Source organism: Labeo rohita, chromosome 1, assembly GCF_022985175.1.
Source record: "Labeo rohita strain BAU-BD-2019 chromosome 1, IGBB_LRoh.1.0, whole genome shotgun sequence".
In the NCBI taxonomy this organism is placed as follows: domain Eukaryota; kingdom Metazoa; phylum Chordata; class Actinopteri; order Cypriniformes; family Cyprinidae; genus Labeo; species Labeo rohita.
This window is the reverse complement of record NC_066869.1, coordinates 9,682,631-9,703,822: the sequence shown is the minus strand read 5'-3', so window position 1 is coordinate 9,703,822 and position 21,192 is coordinate 9,682,631. Positions and strand designations below refer to the sequence as shown.

The 21,192-nt window shown below is 34.6% G+C and overlaps 2 long non-coding RNA genes across 2 annotated transcripts; one reads left to right on the top strand and one right to left on the bottom strand.

Annotated features, from left to right (window-relative positions):
- Window positions 1-1,056: 1,056 nt before the first annotated feature.
- LOC127168293 (uncharacterized) lies at window positions 1,057-16,794 on the top strand. The gene is made up of 3 exons (XR_007828094.1): window positions 1,057-1,175; window positions 14,975-15,031; window positions 16,401-16,794. It is a non-coding gene; the product is annotated as an uncharacterized LOC127168293 (long non-coding RNA).
- On the bottom strand, window positions 12,365-13,497 carry LOC127168321 (uncharacterized). The gene is made up of 3 exons (XR_007828098.1): window positions 13,367-13,497; window positions 12,894-12,986; window positions 12,365-12,503 (listed from the first exon to the last, which is right to left on the bottom strand). It is a non-coding gene; the product is annotated as an uncharacterized LOC127168321 (long non-coding RNA).
- Window positions 16,795-21,192: the final 4,398 nt, after the last annotated feature.

The following is a 21,192-nucleotide window of genomic DNA, read 5'->3' as shown; positions in this document are numbered from 1 at the left end:
TGTACAATTTATTGTAAAAGCCCTTTTTGTTGTATTTTACTATTGTTATATTTTACTTTTTAGTTATCCTTTTTCTTTTGGTTTAGTTTTGTATATTTTGATGCTTTATCTTGCTCTATTTTTGGTTATGCTCAACCAAGGCTGAACAAGATTGGTTATTTTCTGGATTGTGACTATGTACCTTGTTTGGTTGTAAAGTGTTGCAACAAAAAAAAAAACACTAGCTCTCTGGATTCAGCGGCGCTGGATCCAGCGCCCCACGGAGGTGGGAGTGGCCGCGCTGTGTGTGCGAGAGCCGGGAGACGTGGTAGAGGCAGCGGGGTGATCTGGATCATGCGTTTTACTACTGTATATTATAGTAATATAGTAATAATGTAGTACTTTCTCCTGTTTTATTGCTGGTTTCCTCTTTTCTGATCACTTGGAATGAGGATAAAAAGACAAAAAAAAAAAAAGACAAAAAAACCCCCACATGCAAATAAGTTCAAATGGTTTCCTCTTTTCTGATCATTTGGAAAGAGGATAATAAGACCAAAAAAATCACATGCAGATAAGTTCAAACATCCATTCAATGTCTATTATTTCCTGAATATTACTGATAACCTGATCAAAAAGTAGGCTACTGTTCACATACGTTTTACTACTAGTATAGTAATATAGTAACAATTTTGTGCTTTCTCCTGTGTTATTGTTGGTTTCCTATTTTCTGATAATTTGGAATGAGGATAAAAAGACCAAAAAAAAAACAAACAAACAAAAAAACATGCAAATAAGTTCAAACATCAATTCAATATCTACTATTTTCTAAATATTGTGAAATTCAAGATGGCCGCCCCTCATGACGTCATAATATGCAAATTAGATTAGTATATTTACACCCCACATAAACTTTTGGTCATGCCCAACATTTTTCTAATTTACAGTAGACCTCTATCTTTAAGCCCTTTCAAGCCACAAGCTTTTGAAATCTTAATGTCAAAATTCAGCATTTTTAAAAAAAAACCCTGGCGCCTAAAGGGTTAAGTGTAACCTGATATCATTCAGTTGGATGTTGACGCAGGATTGAAGTTGAAGTGCGAGTGTGGCTGAGCTAGCGCACTGCATGTACCGTTGAGGCTGTTTACATAGAAGAAACTGGTATATTAGAGAGTATACTAAGAAACGCAAGGAGAAAAGTGAGTACAATTTAAAATCTACAGTTATTTCAGATGTGTTTTGAGGATACTTTTGGTTTCTAACTGTTTGTGCAGTTTGTGCATGTTGTGTTTTCTTTTTGTTTAGAGTGCCACTACCGTATTATTGTTATTAATACTAGTGGTTTACTATCTGCGTTGATCTGATTTATTGCACACAAGAAACGACAGCAAATTGTACTAAATAATATTGTTGTTTTGGGTTTTCAGCCCCAGGTGTTTAAAAAAGAAAATAAACAGAACCTCCTAACAAATTATAAGGAATAAATACAGACCCCATCTCTATTTGTTGGTCCTGTGTGTTATTTTCCTGTGGCCACAGAATTATAAAGCCCCTATAAAGCCCCATAATTATAATGCCCCCTATACTACTATATGTTAAAGAAAGCCATATCTTTTGTTCAAAAATGATGTTCATATCATATACAACCCTGGTATTCATGTATATGTCTGATATTGTAAAGCTGCTCATTCTACTCTGCATTTAAGCATGAAAATTACTTCAAATATAAATTAATTTCATAGTTTTGCCTTCAGTTAGATTAGGTTATCAAGACATTTGGGTGTTGCTCTTTAAAAATATTAGTGCTTATTGTGATATAACTTGTTTTATTTGTGTCCAAAAAAAAAAAAAAAAAAAAAAAGAAAACTTTTGTTACCTAAAAACTAAGTTACCCACTAGAACAACTTTATTTTATGCACATATTTCTACAGATCTTTATTTATATAGCTCTTTATACAATATAGATTTCAATAGGTTTCAAAGCAGCTATATAAGGTCATGTTTGGGTTTTTAGGAAACAGGAACATCTTTTTTCTCACATTGTCAAATTCTAAATGTACCTCTAATTATAGAATGACTGGTGTAATGACCTTTTAAACACGTTCATGAAAGTGTAGTTTATTTTGCCACAGACATGCTTAAAATGTCGCCAGTCAGTTTCTAATATTCAGCAAAACACATGATGGCCGTAAAAAGTAGAATACACTAACATAATTACAACATTGAGCTCAAACTTAATCGCAGTACTGTCTTAATAAGGGTGCTAAATGTCTAGCAGTCTTGTGTCTAAATATAGGTCTGTGCCACAGTGAGTGTATTAATAGTTGTAGTTTAAATATCTGTGCAGCAAAAACAGAAGAGGGTGCAGGCAGTTTGTTAGAAACACTGGTAAAAAGCAAAACAGAAGTGCTGCACCGCCTGCTCAAACATCTGGACGCGCAGTGTTTGTTTTTAGACTGGTTACTGAAGTAAACAATTATCAGCGACACTAGAACGAGAGACACAAGTGAAAGCTTCGAAGTTGATATAGATCTGATAAAAGATCAACAGGAATGGCAGATCCGTGTCTTCAAATGAATATCATTGAGACTGCTGGAGCTTTAAGCGCCATTGGGATTCCAGTGCTTTTACTGGGAGTCAGTTTTGCATTCGCTTACGGTGCACCAGTGGTGGACGAAGTACACAAGTTGAGTACTTGAGTAAAAGTACAGATACGTATAATAAAATATTACTCCAGTAAAAGTAAAAGTGCTACTCTTTCAATTTTACTTGAGTGAAAGTACAAAAGTACCCGATTTTTTATGTACTTAAGTAAAAAAGTACTGATAGATTTATTTTGCAATTTTATATAGGCTACTTAATTGAATTTTATATTAGCACATTTTTTTTTTTTTATAATCCTACTGCTCAAAATACCTGGGATTTTCCCAAAAAATACATTTTTGTTGTTGATATGGACTATGTTGATGAGAGTGATGTAGTAATATTCAATGTGAAGCTTACCTGAGAGAAAACAGATTTGACCATCAAATTTTCACCAGTAAGAAAAAAGTGTTTTAAAGCTTGTTTGCATAACGTCAAAGTTATATATGACATGGGAATAAGGCCCGAAGTTGGCAAGAACATTTTAAGGAAAATATAACTATATTTTCATAATGATTTTTTTCCTTTCAAATATTGTCTGTGTAAAAACACCCCTGGCCAAATGCCCCCAGAGAGCATCACTTTCCACTTCGATAATTACTGCAGTTACCATGTTCTGAGCATGACATCCTTTCTTTTTCCCTCGGATGTAATCTATCTAGGTGGTTGAATAAAAATATGTGGACTTTATATCTAAAAATTCTCAACTTAGCACCAGCAAGCAGCTAGACAGTTAGCATCAGCTAACAATATTTACTTATTTTTAGTATGGTTATGAATAACTGTCTACTCTAGCTAATCCAAACAATATAAAAATGTATACCGTTGCAAAACAATATAAAAACAGATGTCATGTAGGACTACATGCATAGCATTTTAATAAAACTGCTAACGTTACATCAGCGAGGAATATGAACGTGCATGAGTTATTTTATTTAAGCTGTTATTTAAATTTTTCGTTTTTGATGTGTCTGAATTCAAGCATTTCAGTGCGCTTAAACAGATCACCTTTTACAGCAGATGTAATTCACAAACAACGGACAGCTCTGACCTAAATATGATTTTCAGTTATAATAATTAATCCTAAAATTCGACATTAGTAACTTACTTTTCGCAGCATCAGTCGCGCGCACACAAGATCTCACGATTCTAACTTGTGAATTCAGCTGACTGGAGACTCGCTCTAAACGGATCATTTGAATCAATGAGCTGTCGACCCTAGAACAGCTGCAATCGGATCATTCCAATTCGTGAATGAATCGTTTGGTGCGACTGGCGAATCAATTTAACAGGTTCATTGAAAAGAATCAGTTTGTTCATGAATCAGACACCGCTTGTGCGTCTCAGAGCACGTGATATATTATAAGGAGTAACGATATGTTTTATGAAATGTAGTGAAGTAAAAAGTACGATCTTACGCTTTGGAATGTAGTGAAGTAAAAGTGAAAGTTACTCAAAATAAAACTACTCCAGTAAAGTACAGATACTTGAAAAATGTACTTAAGTACAGTAACGAAGTACAGCTACTTCGTTACTGCCCACCACTGCGGTGCACTAGAGGAAAACGGCCTTTCGCTGGTGTTTAGGGAGCTTCAGTGCATTGGCGTCTTCCGAGGCAGCTTGGCTGCGATTGCATTAGCGGCTCTCGGGAGGATGGCGGCGGCTGTGTGGATGGTGTCGCTGCCGGCGCTTTAGCAGTAGCTGCTGGGGTGACTGTATCTGCGTTTATGTCAGCAATTTTAGCCGCATTAATAGCCCGAAGTAGAAGGGCAAGACTGGACACAGCCGTAGACAATTTCATCACCCTCATGATCCCTACAGCAGCCTGTGGTTTTCTATTTGGGATAGGAATGTCACTGTTGTTTGGGCAAAGAAACAGAAATAGAGGAATGGATGAGAATGAAGACACCGAGGTGAATAGCGAGGAAGAATACGAGAGAGAACGAAAGAAAAGACGACACAAAAATAAAAGAAAAACAACAGTGACTTTAAAGAACTCAATTTAGAGATATTGTCTGATTTTCTCTGGTCATGTGTATTTTTAAGTGTGAACACAATATGGCACTACACTACACTAGATGACAATCTTGAAGGCGGGTTTTCTCAAACCAAGACATTTAAATTTTGCTTTCCACCGCTCACTTCTAATTAAATATGCAAACTACAGTGCTTCAAATGCATAATTAAGCATAAATATTTTGGTTGTTTTATTCACAGTTTCTTCAAATTATGTTCAACTTTCACAAAACAATTAACCATTCAATCAAAACACACATCACATATACAAACCTAGACACATAATTATTGAATAACATGACATTATTTGAGCACATGCTTATCATGCTTTTTGTTTCTGGTATTGACAGCACTAAATCATAAAACAGAGTAAAAGGGAAGGTAATTTTGTTCAAGTCCAAAGTGCGATGTTGCCATAACAAAGAAAACCTTGTAGCTCAACTGGTAAAGGCATTGTGCTAATGCAAGGTTGTGGGTTAGAAAGTAACAAATACTGGCAAAATGAGTTCCTTCTGTGAAATTACCTGCTTAATGCATTAATTAAATGGACATGTTGTCCATCTCCACACTGTAAAAAATAACAAACACAATTTGTTGAGTCAGCTTAAAATAATTAGTTACCCTGCTGCCTTAAAATTTTAAGTTCAGTCAACTAAAATAAGTTTAGTCAACTTGAAATGTTAAGTAATAAGTAACAACTTTGTTAGTTGTACTAAGTAACAACTTTGATATTTGTGTTTGCTAAACTTAACAGACGGATAAGTAACTCAGCTGCCTTAAAATTTTTAAGTTGATTCAACTCAAATATCTAAGTTGTCACTTAGTAAAATTTAACATTTCAAGTTGAATAAACTTTTGAGTTGACTGAACCTAAAATTTTAAGGCAGCCAGGTTACATTAATGAAGTGAGAGTTTAACTCGTGTAACCTGTAAAATGAATTACTGTGCGAGTTTAATATTGTTTTTATTTACCAAGGGTGTTTAGGAACATTATTATTTGAGTGGTTTATCTGCCACCCTTGAGCTATATTGTTGGCTAACAGCTAGCTAACTTCTGTTTGGTTAACAGTACATTACTGGATTCTTATGTATCTAATCTGCATGAATTGACATGCAGTTCTTTCTTTGTGTTCCCCTATACCAGGGGTGCTCAACCCTGGTCCTGGAGATCGACTTTCCTGCAGAGTTCAGCTCCAACCCTGACCAAACACACCTGAACTAGCTAATTAGGATCTCATGGAGCGCTTTTGATAATTACAGACAGGTGGGTTTGATTAGGGTTGGAACTAAACTCTGCAGGAAAGTCAATCTCCAGGGACAGGGTTGGGCACCCCTGCCCTATACTGTCAGACCCCTTGCACCGTTCTGTGTTGGTTTTGCCCTTGTCACACCCCCGTTGGACTGTTATGTTGGTTTTTCCCTTGTGTCCTTATATGGTTTTCCTGTTCCGTTTCTTGTTAAGGCTTTATTGGTTAATTACCCACACCTGTCCGTGTATCGTTTGCACCCCTTTATAAGTTGTATTCAGTTCAATGTTTGTTGTCGGACCTTGTTGTAAGTTTGGTGTGTGTTGTCCTGCTGTTCCTGTTTACCCTGGTTTTTGGTTTGTATTAAAGACAGTTTACTATATTTTTGTCTTCGTTTGTCTCTATCTGACGCAACCGTGACGTATACAAGCTTTTTGATGATGGCATTTATTTTTAATAATTATAATAAAAAAAAGTACATTTATACCTAAAATATGATGCCTATAATGTTCTTCTCCCACAACATAAGTGTTTATTTATACATGTAAAATATAGTTGATTTTATCATTTATAAAGGGAGTTATGTCTCTTAAAAGGGCATTATTGTTTGAGGATCTCTCTCACACACACACAATGAGACTTTTAAGATCAAGTGACTAGCAATAAAATAGTTTCAGGAAAGCTGCACATTTGCAGGCAATAAACATTCACATACTTCCTCTGCTGCTCTATATCTTCAACATTGTTTATTATTTGTTTAGTAACACATTTTGTAATAGAATTGCATTAAAACAGTACAGGAGAACCCAAATCTGACATGAACAAAAGCAAAATGCAATTCACAATTTGAAACTAAATTTTTATAGTTTAGTTTTATATGTAAAATACATCTGAAGAACTTCAGATATATATGGAGACACTGTAAAAACCTGAAAAACCAGAGCCCAAAATGTCAGATTCATTTTAAAAGCTTGGAGATCAAAGACATTCTCTGTCAAAATTGCCTCTGACATCCCTCTCTAAAAGTCACATATTGTCAAAATAAGAATAGGACCTCAGTGAAAACATCCAGATTACACTTGTAAATTAATTGATGTCTGACCTCATTATTGAGGACACAGTAGATCAGGAAGATGAAGGTTCCCTGCTGGGAGTTCAAGATCAGGAAGAGGATCTCCAGCACCCTATTGCTTTTAGAGAAGAAACCCAGAATCCAGGGGCAACCAAGAACCACACACTGAGCCAGTGTTTTAAGTGCCATAATCCTGCAGAGAAACAGAGAAATTGAGTTAATGTGTATTTTTTGACTATATGTGATTTTCTATAGAGCAATTAAATAATAATGTTACTTGGTTTGTTTCATCTGTGAAACTTCAGCCTTGAGATTTTTTGAGAGTTGAGTTCAGACAGATGATGATATTGATGAAGAAAATCACATTTGACTGCAAAGTAGAAGAGCAATTATTACCTTGTTTTCCCATTTATTATAAATAAAAGTCATGAGTGTTTAACAGAAATGTTCTTGTACCTGGTGAGCGGCTGGTTTGCATGATGAGAGCGAATGTTGACAGATGAACACAGGAACACACAGTGTAGCTGCTGTTGGTCTCTAAAACAGAACAATCATCTCCACTCCCTGATATTCCAGTACACACACAACAGAGAAGTGTTGGGATCAAACTCCTAAAAACAGAAGAGCAAACATACTGAACACATCAGAACACTGAATATTAGATGTTTTCAGATGCTCATCAGTGGTCAGTTTGGACAAAAACACATTTCAGTGTCTCACTCTGATGTGTCTGAAGGTGAAGTTGACTGGTTTGGTGAGTTTAGTGTTGGTGGTTTTGGGAAGAGTAGCTGAGATCACAGTGGACATCATGGTTTTAACTGTGTCTTTTGGCGTGTTGAAGAAGTCTGGCTTCAGTATTTCCTCCATCATGTTGTAGCTCATGAAATCCACAGCAGCTGATCCTGTGTAACAGAAACAGAAGCTTATATGCAGTACTATGTAAAAACAACAATAACTGTGGTTTAGTTGTAATCATAATTGTGGTTTAGTTGTAGTCTGTATGACAAACAAAAAACTTTTGATACTTTCATTGTTGTTCTTGGCGATCCCAATGTCCACAGAAGAATTTGTTGTGTCAAGTTGAGGGATTTTATCTAAGATGACCTGTGGTCCAACCATGAACACTTGACCCTCTTATTAAACAAACAGGACAAATAGTATTGTACTTTTTTTTTTTTTTTAATGAAAAAAATGCAAACCAGTGTGCTCACAATTATGATAATACATCAAAATAATATGGTAAGGTAAACCAGCTTACAATATCAAGCAACAAAACGAGTTGTTTTGTATTCGTACAACTAAAAATAACTGGACGCGGATGAGATTGAAAGACAGACCCATAAAATTCACAAAAGGCTGTGCCCACTCTTACAGAAAAACAGTTGAATAGCTACTGTAACTGCATTTGTTGCTGTTTAACCCACCGCTGCTCTCTAGACTAAATAAAGTCACTGACATCATATGTAATCTAAATTTCTTCATTAATAATAATTGTGTCTCCACTTACCTAGAGCAGCAAGAGTAAAACTGACTGTCACTTGTGTTTGTTGGCTTCATTAGTGTAGAAATTAGGTTCTCGTTGACTTTTAACACACAGTTTCGATAAGAGGCTAGTTCAGTTGAGTTTGCTGCTGCTGATGACTCTACAATTTTCTCTGAAGCGTTGAATGCTATATTAAAAATGTTTTCCACAGTCCAATTTATTGATTAGAAAAATACAGTTATTGTACATATAAATGTCCACAGAGCCCACATTGCTGTGCCAATCATTATGTAACTGACACAGGTTTAATTATTTTATCTCTTGATGACATACATCCAAAGGAAGCACTGGAGCTGTAACGTTGTATCTGCTCAAAAACGATTTTGAAAACATCCTCCAAAAGTCTGATTCTGAAATCACAATTGAGCATTGAACAGTAAATAAAACACGCTCTGTGATTTTAATCATATTTTCAATATTAATAGCAAACAAAAGTAAGTGTATGTATCCATCAGCAATAATTAGTAAGGCACATCCATATTTTTCTTATCTGCAGTATCGTATTCCACTGCTCTTTGAATTATAATTGATAGAAGCGGCAAATTTAAAACTTTAATTTCAGAAACTCAACTTACATTGCATCCTTCCTGCAGTTATATTGCAGTGCAATTGCAATATTCTGCAATGACAGAAATCAGCATGAAGGGAAAAAAAAAAAAAGTGAAATATTATAAAATCAAAAGGTCAAAAATAATTGACAAATGTAACCATGACTGTGGGGGAACAAACAAAAACTTTTTGAGAAATTGTTTTGAGAACTGAAACTAAATTCTAAAGCTGTCTTAAATCTCATTCCATCTCCTCACAGTCATATGAAAACTGAGCAAGCATAATTTCTCTTGATATCCATGCACTTATGATTTGTACACTGAAGCTCATGAAATAATGTCTTCTCTGTGGAACAAGCCCTTTTTTTAAGGCTTGAAGAATGTCGACATTCACTGCCATTAATGCTGCTAAAATCTGAAAGTTTGGGTGGATAGTGAAGAGAATTTCACATCCCTCATCTTTATTTACAGACATAAACACACAGTGACCAAAAAGAAATCATTTGTTTAATTTCCTAAGGAGGACTGGAATGGAAGGACGTATTTAACTAAAATGTGCTAAGTTAGACAGTGGATGGCAGTAATGCAGCTTTTTGAATGTCAACTACTGTAAAGCTCAGAAGAAGAAGAAAGTGAAAGTGATGTATCCCATATTCAGAAATTCTGGATATCAGTTTTTGAACACCTGTCCTAAATTTACATATTTTAAAATGATGAACTTTATGTGTCATCAGAAACTGTGGTTTTCAATAAATGTAGTTCCTTAATTAAAAAATTAAACTAAAAATTAATTTCTAAAATCTTCACCTACTGACACAAATATTGGGTGAGAACAAAACTCAAAGTGAACTGAGTGGAATAATTAATTCTGTAGAGCTGCTTTATTGTAGAATTATTATTATTATGTTTTCAATATCTGTGCTATAATACAGATAATCACATCAGGCAACAAAATAAGCCAATGGTGTGCTGCATTACCAGTTGAGATGGTCGCTAGTGTGACGGCTGTAAAGCTGGTGGTAATGCTGCTAACATCTGAAAGTTTGAATGAATAGTGATTAACGAACAGAGACACATCATCATAAAACATCATAAATATGTAGAAAGAGCTCATGTAAATATAATAACTTGCACATTATGCTGCATAGCTATAAGTTGGTCTAACCAGCTCATAGACATAAAAATTGCCTGGACAGCATTTACTTCAGTGAAAATAGACCTGACATAGGAGCAGAAATCGCCCCTTTGAGCGCAGGCCTCTCGAGTGACGACTCCATCAACTGTTGGGTGTCCATCAGGTATACCCAGTGCACCATATGTGCCACAGCCATATGCTGAAATACATGTTTCTGGGATATGAGCACTCAGACCATTAATGAAGAGACGATACCAGCCGCTCCAGGTGACTGACCTGTCACACTTTATGTCTAAAGCACATATATATTGCTGATGGCCCTCCATGGTTCGTCCAGCACAGTGTAGTTGTAGCAGGGGTCAGATAGATTAGCTGTTATGAAAATATTTATATCTCCTTTAATGTAGCATTAACATAATAACTAATCTTGAGCTAAATGAACATTACTAGCAGTCGTTTACAGACAGCATCCTTCAGAAATACAGACAGTATTACCACTATAACCAGAAACATGCTGATTTATAATCTAATCTACAGATCTCCACATTTACAGCAATTACACCACAGTACAATACATTACCAACTGTGGTTGTCTCTTGTGTGACAGTTGTAAAAAAAAAAAAATAATAAATAAAAAATAATAATAATAATAATAATAATAATAATTTTTTGAGATGCACCTGTATACACACACACACACACACACACGTTATAAAGCCTTTTCTTTCTAAAACAACAAAAGAAACACTGCAAAAGTAGCTCTTATGACTGCCATCGTATTCTTGAAAGCATACAACTAAGAGACTGAAATTTTTGACTGAAACTGACAATACAAAGGGCAATTCAGTTGTATTTAAGCCAAATGCCTTTGGTTCTGCCATGTCATGTGAGCAAACATCACTGACGTCACATGCAGTCAGTGCACTAATATTATAGTCCTACAACTTTTTGTGTACTTGTAGTGTACTTCAGAGCTTCAAAGGAGGGGTCGATTAATGAATTCAATTTCTTAAGTTTTTTGTATGACTTCAGATGATTTGGAATATATCACACAAGTCTTATGAAGTATTACTGGCATGATTAGAAACTGAAGCTATCAATCTCTAGAGTGACTTTTTTTTTTTTTTTATCTTGATGGCTTCAGTTTACAGTCATCATACACTGAAAACCCTAATAAGTTAATTGGACTAAATTGATTGAGTAAACTCGTTGCCTCAATTTAATTGAGTAATGGAATCTTCCAAAACTTGCGTATTTAAGTTTATTTAACTTGGCGGTTTTGTAGACTGTACTTAAATCATTCAGTTCAACAAACTTAGCACTTATTTAATGTACTTAAACGATTGTGTTCACTTGGTATTAATTTTTTTAAGTGTACTTATATATTTAAGTTAACTCAACATGAAAATGTAACTTAAAACTGTTAAACAATGTTCTTATATTTGACTGCAAGCTTTGTGCATACCGAACTGAAATAAAACAATGAACAGCATATTTAATCTTAGATTTTTTTATTGACAAAATGTCACAATATTATTGAAAACAGTAAACACTATACTGTAATGTAAATAAGGTTATAGCCTCACTTTAAAGGTGGTAAAAAAAAAAAAAAATAACTAGTGCAGTACATCAATTGTACAACTCTATGCACATATATACTTCACTCAAGTATCAAGTATTATGTTAATGTAAACATAACTATTACATTTGACCATTTCAGCTTTGTGCAAACTAAAATAAAACAGTCAACATATAGTGTCTTTCACCAAAATTTCACAGTATTACAGTACAAACTATACTGTAGTGGAAATATTAGTGTGTCACAACCACACTACAGAGGTGTAACAATATCCCAAATGAACGACTGATCATCAGTTGTAGAACTCTGCATTTTACAATTTAAACATGCTTTTTATTCTTCATAAAATGAATAATGGAGATCAAGAAATCAAGGTGGGAAAAAAACCCCAAAACAAAGAATGGTGTTAAAGTATCACAGTGACGTTTCTTAAGCAAAAAGTTGGTTTGCCAGAGACTGCACTCTAGGCTTGAGAGTATTCTGTCCCATTGACATTAGTACACGCTGGATGAAATCAAACGTGTTGGCGAGTGATTTTGGGTAATTCAGGTCTAGTGCGTAAATCAGACCGAAGAGAAGACAAATTGCCTGTGGGAGGTCCTGCACTTTGTCCATCACGACTTGGCCTTCAAGAATTATTCCGATTGAAGAAGTCAAATGCAAAGAGCTGGAGGGCTGAAGATCGGTGTCCTCCAATAAAATCCCCACTGGCACATCAAGGATAGTGTTGCGATGATCAGACACCTAGTGAATAAACAGGTATAAATATTGTATTGTGATCAGGAATCAAAGGTTTATCATCAATGCATGTTTATCAGAATGCCCGCTAAGTTTATTTAAAAAAAAAAAAAACAATAACCCTAATCCAACATGGATATTTACTTACAGAATGGATATTTTCTTACACAAACAAATTGATTCCCTTCACAAACCCCTGGAGCCATCTGGAGCAGTTTTATGATGGATGGATGGAATTTTTTTTTATTCAAAACCTCATCCCCCATTCACTCCCATTAAAAAGCTTGGAAGAACCAGGATAAATTTTATTATAACTCTGATTGGATGGCTTGAGGGTCAGGAAACCTTAGGATAATTTTTGGGTGAACTATCCCTTTTAAGAACAGATTTACTTACTAAACATGTCTTGAAGAAAGACGAGTCATCATCTCCGAGCATGATAGGCAGTCCTCGAAGAACAAGGGTTCGGACCTCTGTTGGCTGGGCTGACTTTAGAGGAAAACATACGTAACAGATTGTTGATATGAGAAAATAAGAAATAAATTACGTTGACAAAATTAAATACTTCTAAAGGGATAGTTCACCCAAAAATGAAAATTCTGTCATTGTTTACTCACCCTGAATTTGTTCCAAACCAAGCAGTTTTGGGGCACCACTTACATGTACATACTAAAAAGAAATACTAAGGAAGTCAATGCTGCACCAAAATTCTTTGGTTAACATATGGTTAACATATCTTCCTTTGGTTTCAGCAGAACAAAGAAATTTATACAGGTTTGGAACAATTGCGGGTGAGTAAATGAAGACAGAATTTCCATTTTTGGTTTCCATCCTTTAAGTTATGTTAAATAAGACAAATAATTACTGACCTTTATTTGCTGTAAAAGTTCAACAAGCGCTGACCAGGAGCCCCCCTTTTGGTTTTAAAAAGGTCCATGAACCGTGAACTGTGTCTGTCAAGGTTTTCGTAGAATTCCTGCTTTAGATTTTTGCCCATAATTCTGTTGAACTCCATGCAAACCTGGGGGGGAAACAAGGCTAAGTCACTAATCATATTAGCTTCCACACACAAATGCTTTACAGGCTAATAAATAATAAGGAAATAATGAAGAGGCTAAGAAATAGTATTGCTTTATAATGTTAAAGGAATAGACCACTAAAAAAATTTTAATTGTCATTTACTCATGCTCAAATTGTTGTAAAATCACATGATTTTATTTCTTTTGCTGAACACAAAGATAATATTTTCAATTATGATGGTAACCAAATAGTTGCTTGTTCCCATTTACTTCTCTAGTATTTTCAGTAGCATTAGTCAGTGAGTACCAGCAATTTTTTTTTTTTTTTTTTGTGGACTACCCTCTAAGAAAACCCGAAACAATAATTCATTTATCTCATATGAATTTCTATATTTCAGTTTTATTTCACACAATCTCAGCCAAACAGTAACTTATAACCAGCCTTGAACTTGGCCAGAGCAATAGTTATTTGTCTTTTGTAACATTATGTGAAAACACATTGCTTGAGACAATGAAAACTAAGACCCACTGGGATCAGATGATGGTGACTGTAATCATTGTCAGGTTATATAAATAATTGCTCATAATGTGTGATACTGAAATGTGAGATCAAAGCAGATGTGCAGCTATCATACTTTTATGAATTAACAGATAATATGAAAAAATAAATAAATAAATTGCCACAGATTTTTTTTTCTTTTGCATTTGTGTTAGAGAACATTTATATCAGTAACGAGAGCTCATGAATATTTAGTATTGTTTCTAAACTTTATTGCCGCTTGACACCCATCACAAAAAGTAATCTACTTTAATTTTAAAACATCTCTTTTTAAAAGCATAAGTGTTTAGATTAAAACACTACTGTAACAGAAAAATAATTAACTTAATGAAAGGCAAGAATCAAGAACCCAACTAAACCAATCACTGTTCACAATAATGGTTTGTTGAAGGCTGGTCTCTACTGAAGGCTGAGATTGGGTATCACTATTAAAACTTGTTTTGGCGAAGTTCAGGGCTGGTTATAAGACACTATTTGGCTGAGATTTGGCCCAGTTGTTGCCCATGTGTGATTCATGTCTGTAGTCCAGATCTGTGCCGCTCACGGGTAGTAATTCTTTGCTACACTTTGGCTGAGTGTAACTGCTTGCTTGGCCCAGAGCTGGGCCAGATGACAATTGCTATGGTATGTGGAATGTTGTTCTGAAGATGTTTTCTCAAATCCTCAGTCAACTGTTCTGTGGAGTTTTTACACTTATTGCTGTAAAATACTTCAAAAATAAGCAAGCTAAACTCTGGTGAACTTCCTATGTAAGTGTGCATGGGCGTATTCATGTTGCCATGAGCAAAATAACATACTGCCGCATGTTGTTTTGAAGGTGTCTGAACACTAAATGGCAGCTATTTCCTCATATTTAGCTTGCAATACAGCAGTTAATCTTATTCAGTTCATGCATTTAGATGGTGCTGAGAGACTCTGAATGACTGCAAGAGACACAATGGCATCAAGATATGAAGGTCAGTCTACATTAGCCTCATATGACATTTACAGACTACACCTTGTTTAATAGTTAAATGTTGAGATTCTTCAATACTCAAGTGATTAATTTAAACACGTCTGATTGGTCATCGCATCTCTGACTGGGTCAGACATGCAAATTGAAAACTTTGATACACCAGGAGAAGATAAGAGCTGTAATCAACTCTTTTCATGATTAGCTGTAATCAACCTCCTCTGACATTATAGTGAATGTACATATACAAATACAGCGAGTAAAATAAAATATATTGAACGGCACCACAGAGTCATTACTACGAGTGGGAAACTCAAAATTTTCCGAGTTGGGTGCATGTCAGTGAAAAAACATGTCGGACGCAATGGACGCATCCAAAGACAATAGATATGCAGCATCTGTATTGACTGTAAATTTGTTGAAATTAATAAATTATCATTTTTTGTAATTTACAATACAGCTATATAAGTTCTATATGCAGAATATTATATTTTTTGTATTACCACAGAATATACAATGATGCAGTTCACATCACCTTCATAAATCAAATTAAAAACTGAAAAAAAGCAAAAAGACATTGAAGCACATTCTTTACTCATCATTTACTAGATGCTTAGCTTTAAAAAAAAAATTGTTGAATTCGCCATATTGTTCTGACCGAAGTGACTTGACTGTATATGAATTTAGTCATAAAGTACTTCTGTGGATATTTTGATGAAAGTAACTCAAAAGTAACTTAAAAGTAGTGTAACACATTAAAATATGGACTATGGACATCTGGTACATTTGGTACATTTACTGAAAAAATGGTGATGTTCAGTGCTTATTTTACCTGCTGTATAATGTAGTTACACAAAATCTAATACCAATAATACCAACCGTAAGTTTATCGCAGTGCCACTGCACATTTTTTTTTAAATATCTCTCTCATCTAATAAACCAAATTCAGGTCTTGCAATCTCTACTAATGAGTTCATGAGTCGAATCAGAACATGACAGGTAGCAATGCAATGATAATAACAAACAAATAGTGGTAGGATATGGACAGCCTCTCAATTGAAGAAGATGAAGAAGAAACAGATAATGATGATGATGATTTGACTTCTGGTATGTGGATACATTAACACAAATGATTAAACCTGAATTCGCTTTCATATCCGATCAAAGCACATTCAACACATATGTTTAGTTTAATATACTGGAGGTTGTATGTTTTATATGTTTTATTGTTCATTGTCAGTTTTTCCATTTCAAAATTCCATGACACGTTTACTTTATTACTTATATATATAAAGTTTAAACAATATATTATCTTCTTTTTAAAACTTTATTCTGTGGTGCAATTATCATGCTTTTACCATTCACATGTGAAGAAGAGGAGACTGAGGATGAGGAGGAGTTGAGATTGTATTTGGAAGAGAAGAAAAAACGTAAGAAGAAAAAGCAAAAGAAGATCCTGGAGAACGTTGTATTTGGAGCCGGTGTAGTTGCAGCTGCGGCAGTTGTTATAGGAGCAGTGGTGACTACTGGAGTACTACCTGGCATTGTTGAAATTATCAATGAAGTGAAAAAGAGACAGGAAAAAGAAAAAGCTGCAAAAGATCCATAATAAAAAAAAACATATTCCCTATAGAACAGTCTTTCCCATTACATCTGAGATGCTTATGGGTGTAAGGCTTGAAGGCACTTTGACACAAGAGCCCAACTGTTTTATACAGTGTTTTATAAAGCCTATAAAAAAAAAAAAAAAAAAATTCTTCATGTATTTCACAACACTTCAGCATGTTATTCTTATTAAGTGAGGGTACATTTTTAGGATTTATATAAGCAAAGTCCTTGAGAACCTGACTCATTGCACTTCTAGAGACTCATTTATCTGAGAGTAGGTACCTTTTTTGGAGTCCGGTCATGCAGTGTGACTTTGCAATTTTGTACAGTTTTGCCTACTTTCAGATAAATGAGGCCTACGATTAATCAGATGCAAATAGAAACCACAGGGTTAAGTAAATTATACATAATACAATGGTGTGTATCATATGAACATCCTATAACAAATCTGCACAATTAATTATATGCATAAGAGGCAAAAGATTATTTTAATTGTATTCAGATAAATGACGTCAGCATTGTCGAAGAATGGTAATATAAGTTGCAAAGCAAGTTTTTTTTGCAAAGCAACCTTTTTTTTTTTAATCGATACAATACACTGGTTCCAAAATTAATCTTAAAAACAATATAATCAATGTGAGGTTTAAAATAAAGTTCAGGATCCAGCCATAAGCCAATATGTTTAATTTGATCCACTCTGTATCTACCATCATTACACATTATCTTTATATCATTCGATTTTTGTTTAACATACACTTTGTACCAAACACCATGGCATGAGATTTAGCTTTAAGTAATAAGTTATGAATATTTAAGTTATTAAGTTAATTAAGTTAATGAAGCCACTCTGCTTGAAATATATTTTGAATTTGAGTTAAATCAGGATTTGAAATATAAATAACAGTATTATCTGCATACAGATGAACAGAAGAATACGAAAGAACTAAGGGAAGATCATTAATAAAAACAGAAAAAAAGAGGACCCAATATTGAGCCCTGTGGTATCCCTCTTTCTTGAGGAAACGAATCATATTGTTTCCCTTGGATAACCACACACTGTTTGCTGTTATGTAAATAAGAATTAAACCACAATAAAGAATTTTGAGAAAATCCAACTGCATACAATTTTTCTGATAACAAGTAATGATCAACTAAATCAAAGGCCTTCTTAAGATCGACAAAAATATCCCCTTAGAAGAGCACTAGTTGTTGAATAATTTAGCCTAAATCCTAATTGAAACAGTGATCACATATTATTATTTTCAAGATACTTTGATATCTGATTATAAAGTAATTTTTCAAATACTTTGGCAATGACACAGATTATTAATATTGGTCTGTAATTTTGTGGATCTATAATATCACCTCCTTTATGAATTGGAGTAATACGAGAGTACTCTCAAATTTCTCATGACATTAAGCAAATCATTACCAATTTTATCATCAGGACACCAGCTAATGAATACTGATCTTCAGCTCTAACATGGTCTCCTGTAATATCACAAAACACACTGTTCGGCTATATAGGTATTTTGATTATCTTTTATCTGCTTAATAATAGATTTTTTTCATGTGTATCGTAAAACTTTTATATTACTCCAAAACTGTTTAGGATTTTTAAAGTTACTAGATAAACAATCTTTATAATACTTAGAGTTAGCATCACGGGCCATTGTCTTTAATGCATTTCTATCTATAAGTTCTGCATTTATCCAAGGCAAATGTTTTCCCTTAACCTTTGTAATTTTCCAAGGAGCATGTTTAATAAGTACTCAAGAAAAGTAAGAATATAAAAACTCCCAGGCATCTTGCACATTGGGTATTAGCTGATATCTATCCCAATATATGGAAACTAAATCATTAATAACTCTGAATTCATCTCCTAATGTTGTCTAATTTGTAGGCAATTTTAGAATTTTTGTATTTTCCATACACCAGAAAACATGATAAAAAAATGATAATGATAAAAAAAAGCCCTCATATCATTTTGACAATTTCCTGTGCGTGAAACTTTTTCATGAGTCAACTGTGTTTAATACATCTGAAAAAAAAAAAAAAAATGTAATTAATACAATAACAAATCCGTTAGATGATGAAACGGTCAAATGACTGGCAGTAAAGTAAAATCTCCTTTTTTAAATAAGCTGACAAACACTGTTATTTCACAGCTATTTCCTGAATTTAATGATCAAGCACCCTGACTGTAAAACAAAAGACAAAAAAATGGTCAAATGACTGGCAGCACAGGGTGCCAAACAAAAATGTCTTTATATAAATAAGCTAACAACACTGTTAATTTACAGGCATTTCCTAAATTATTACAAACAAACACTTTCAGTTATTTTCAGTTATTTTCCTTAAATTTTTTATTTTTTTAATTTTTTTTACAGTGCAGTTTATTTATAGTTACTATTCCCATCACCCATCACGCTGATTGCGTCAACACCTGTGACCAATCAGGCACCCTTAAAAGTCCCGGTCTCTCCCCATGCAAGGCACGGAGTATTGCGTTGTTGTTGTGTTCATTGTTTGCATTCCTAGTTTCCCTAGCTTCCTAGTTCCTAGTTTCCCTGTGTTTAGTTCCCTCGCCTGGCCTTCACGTCTCGACTGCTCGCCGCCTACCCATTGGACTATTGCTCGTGTCACGGCTTCTTCTCTCTCGTCTCGCCCCTTTACGGACTACGTTCGCCCCTGTTCGACCCACGCCTGTTTCACGGACTTCTTTGTGCCTAGCCCTGATATCCCTGTTTACTGTTGTTTTGACCCTGCCTGTTCGACCATGTCTCTGTCTCGTCCCCTCAATAAAAGCTTGCATATGGATCCGCTCGCCTCTCGTCTCACTCACCACATAACAGTAATAAACAAACAAACAAATAAATAAATACTGACCTATATAAAAGGAAGCCATTGTCAGTTTTGGCAGTCCAGTGTGTTTCTCTTTTTATCTGAAGGCCACTTGAGTGGTTTCCCTTACAGTTCAGAAAAAAAAAAAAAAGCTGACTTCAGTTTGTTTGTTTGTTTTTTTTTTTATCAAAAACTTCCACCGCATTTATTAATTTAAATGTTGAAGATTGGTTTTATGCAGAGATGTATGAATCATTTACTGTCAAAGCATAATTAAATAAAAGATCAAACGATTCTCTTTTACCAAAATTTTACAGAAATTACAGGTGACATATGAATCAACTTAGAATTGCAAGCTGTTTCCTAAAAACATCACACATGAAAACTGGTGTAGATCTACGAATGCTCTAAAGTAATTCATAAAGATTTATACATCCTAAATGCGATGATAAAATAAGAATGTATGCAAACCTCAAAGAGAATAAAAATCGAAAAATACCAAGTGTAATAATTCATTCTTACATTGCAACTGCTGGTGTATCATGACATGTTTTTTAGGTTAAAATGTGTTGAATGTAATTGTCTTTCAGATCCGTCTGTCTGTAACTGTTTCTGTACTTTCATTATATGAAACATTCAGTTTCAGTAAATGTATTCAAACTAATTCAAACAGCCAAGATGCACTATTTTACAAATTTATATTTTCCAAAAATAGAATCATTGGGATAAATAATAATAAATAATAATTGTCAATTTTGTGCCATTACAACTGAAATGTCAATTGTTTACATTTGATTCCCATAATAGTCAGTTGGGTGATGCATATCGATCATCTCCATGCTAAACTCATGTGTAAATGTGTTCTGTGATCTGCAGACATTTTTTTAAAGGACATCGACAAAGACTTGTTGTTGGTCAAACAGGAAGGGTCAGGCATCGGCAGTCAGGTATGTTAGAGCAAGACAAAAGAGTAGTCCGTAAAGCAGGCGAGGGTCAGAGAACGGTGAACGTAATCCAAAGGCCAAGGCAAAAGAGGTGTTCCGATATGACAGGCTAGAGTTCCAAAAGGCAGGCAGCGAGACAGACTAAACAAAGTAACTTGGCTAGGAAACAAGACTAAGAATAAAAGGCAAAACAATACCAAACTAGACACAGGAAAAACTGACTAGGAACACAATACTGCATGCATTTGCATTATACAATCCAATACTGGGCCACTAGTGAGTGGAAGTTTAAATAGAGTCTCTGATTGGACGCAGATGATCAGTGCAATGGCTGATGGGGAACGTAGTCTGGGGTATGGTGCAACTGTCAGTGTAATGTGAATGTGAGAGGGCGACATCTGGTGGTGAGTGGACAGAAGGTCACCGGCCAGATTCGTGACAATCAGTATATGGTTGTTGTTCCTAAGATGGGCTGCTTACTAACTTAACCTTAACCTATAACCTATATAGCATAATCTTAACCTAATATAAATACTGCTTTCTTGGTTCTGAAATACCTGCAAAGCTTATGATGGAGAAAATAAACAAATGGGGAAAAATCCTTAAAATGTAGAATATATGTATGTGACTTTTTTTGTTTATGATGTTTTATTGTTATTATTGTTACAACCTCTTGTGAAACTCACTAACCATACACTGTGTGCACAATTATTAGGCAAGCTGTATTTTTGAGGATATATTTTGTTATTGTACAACTACAGTGCTCTTG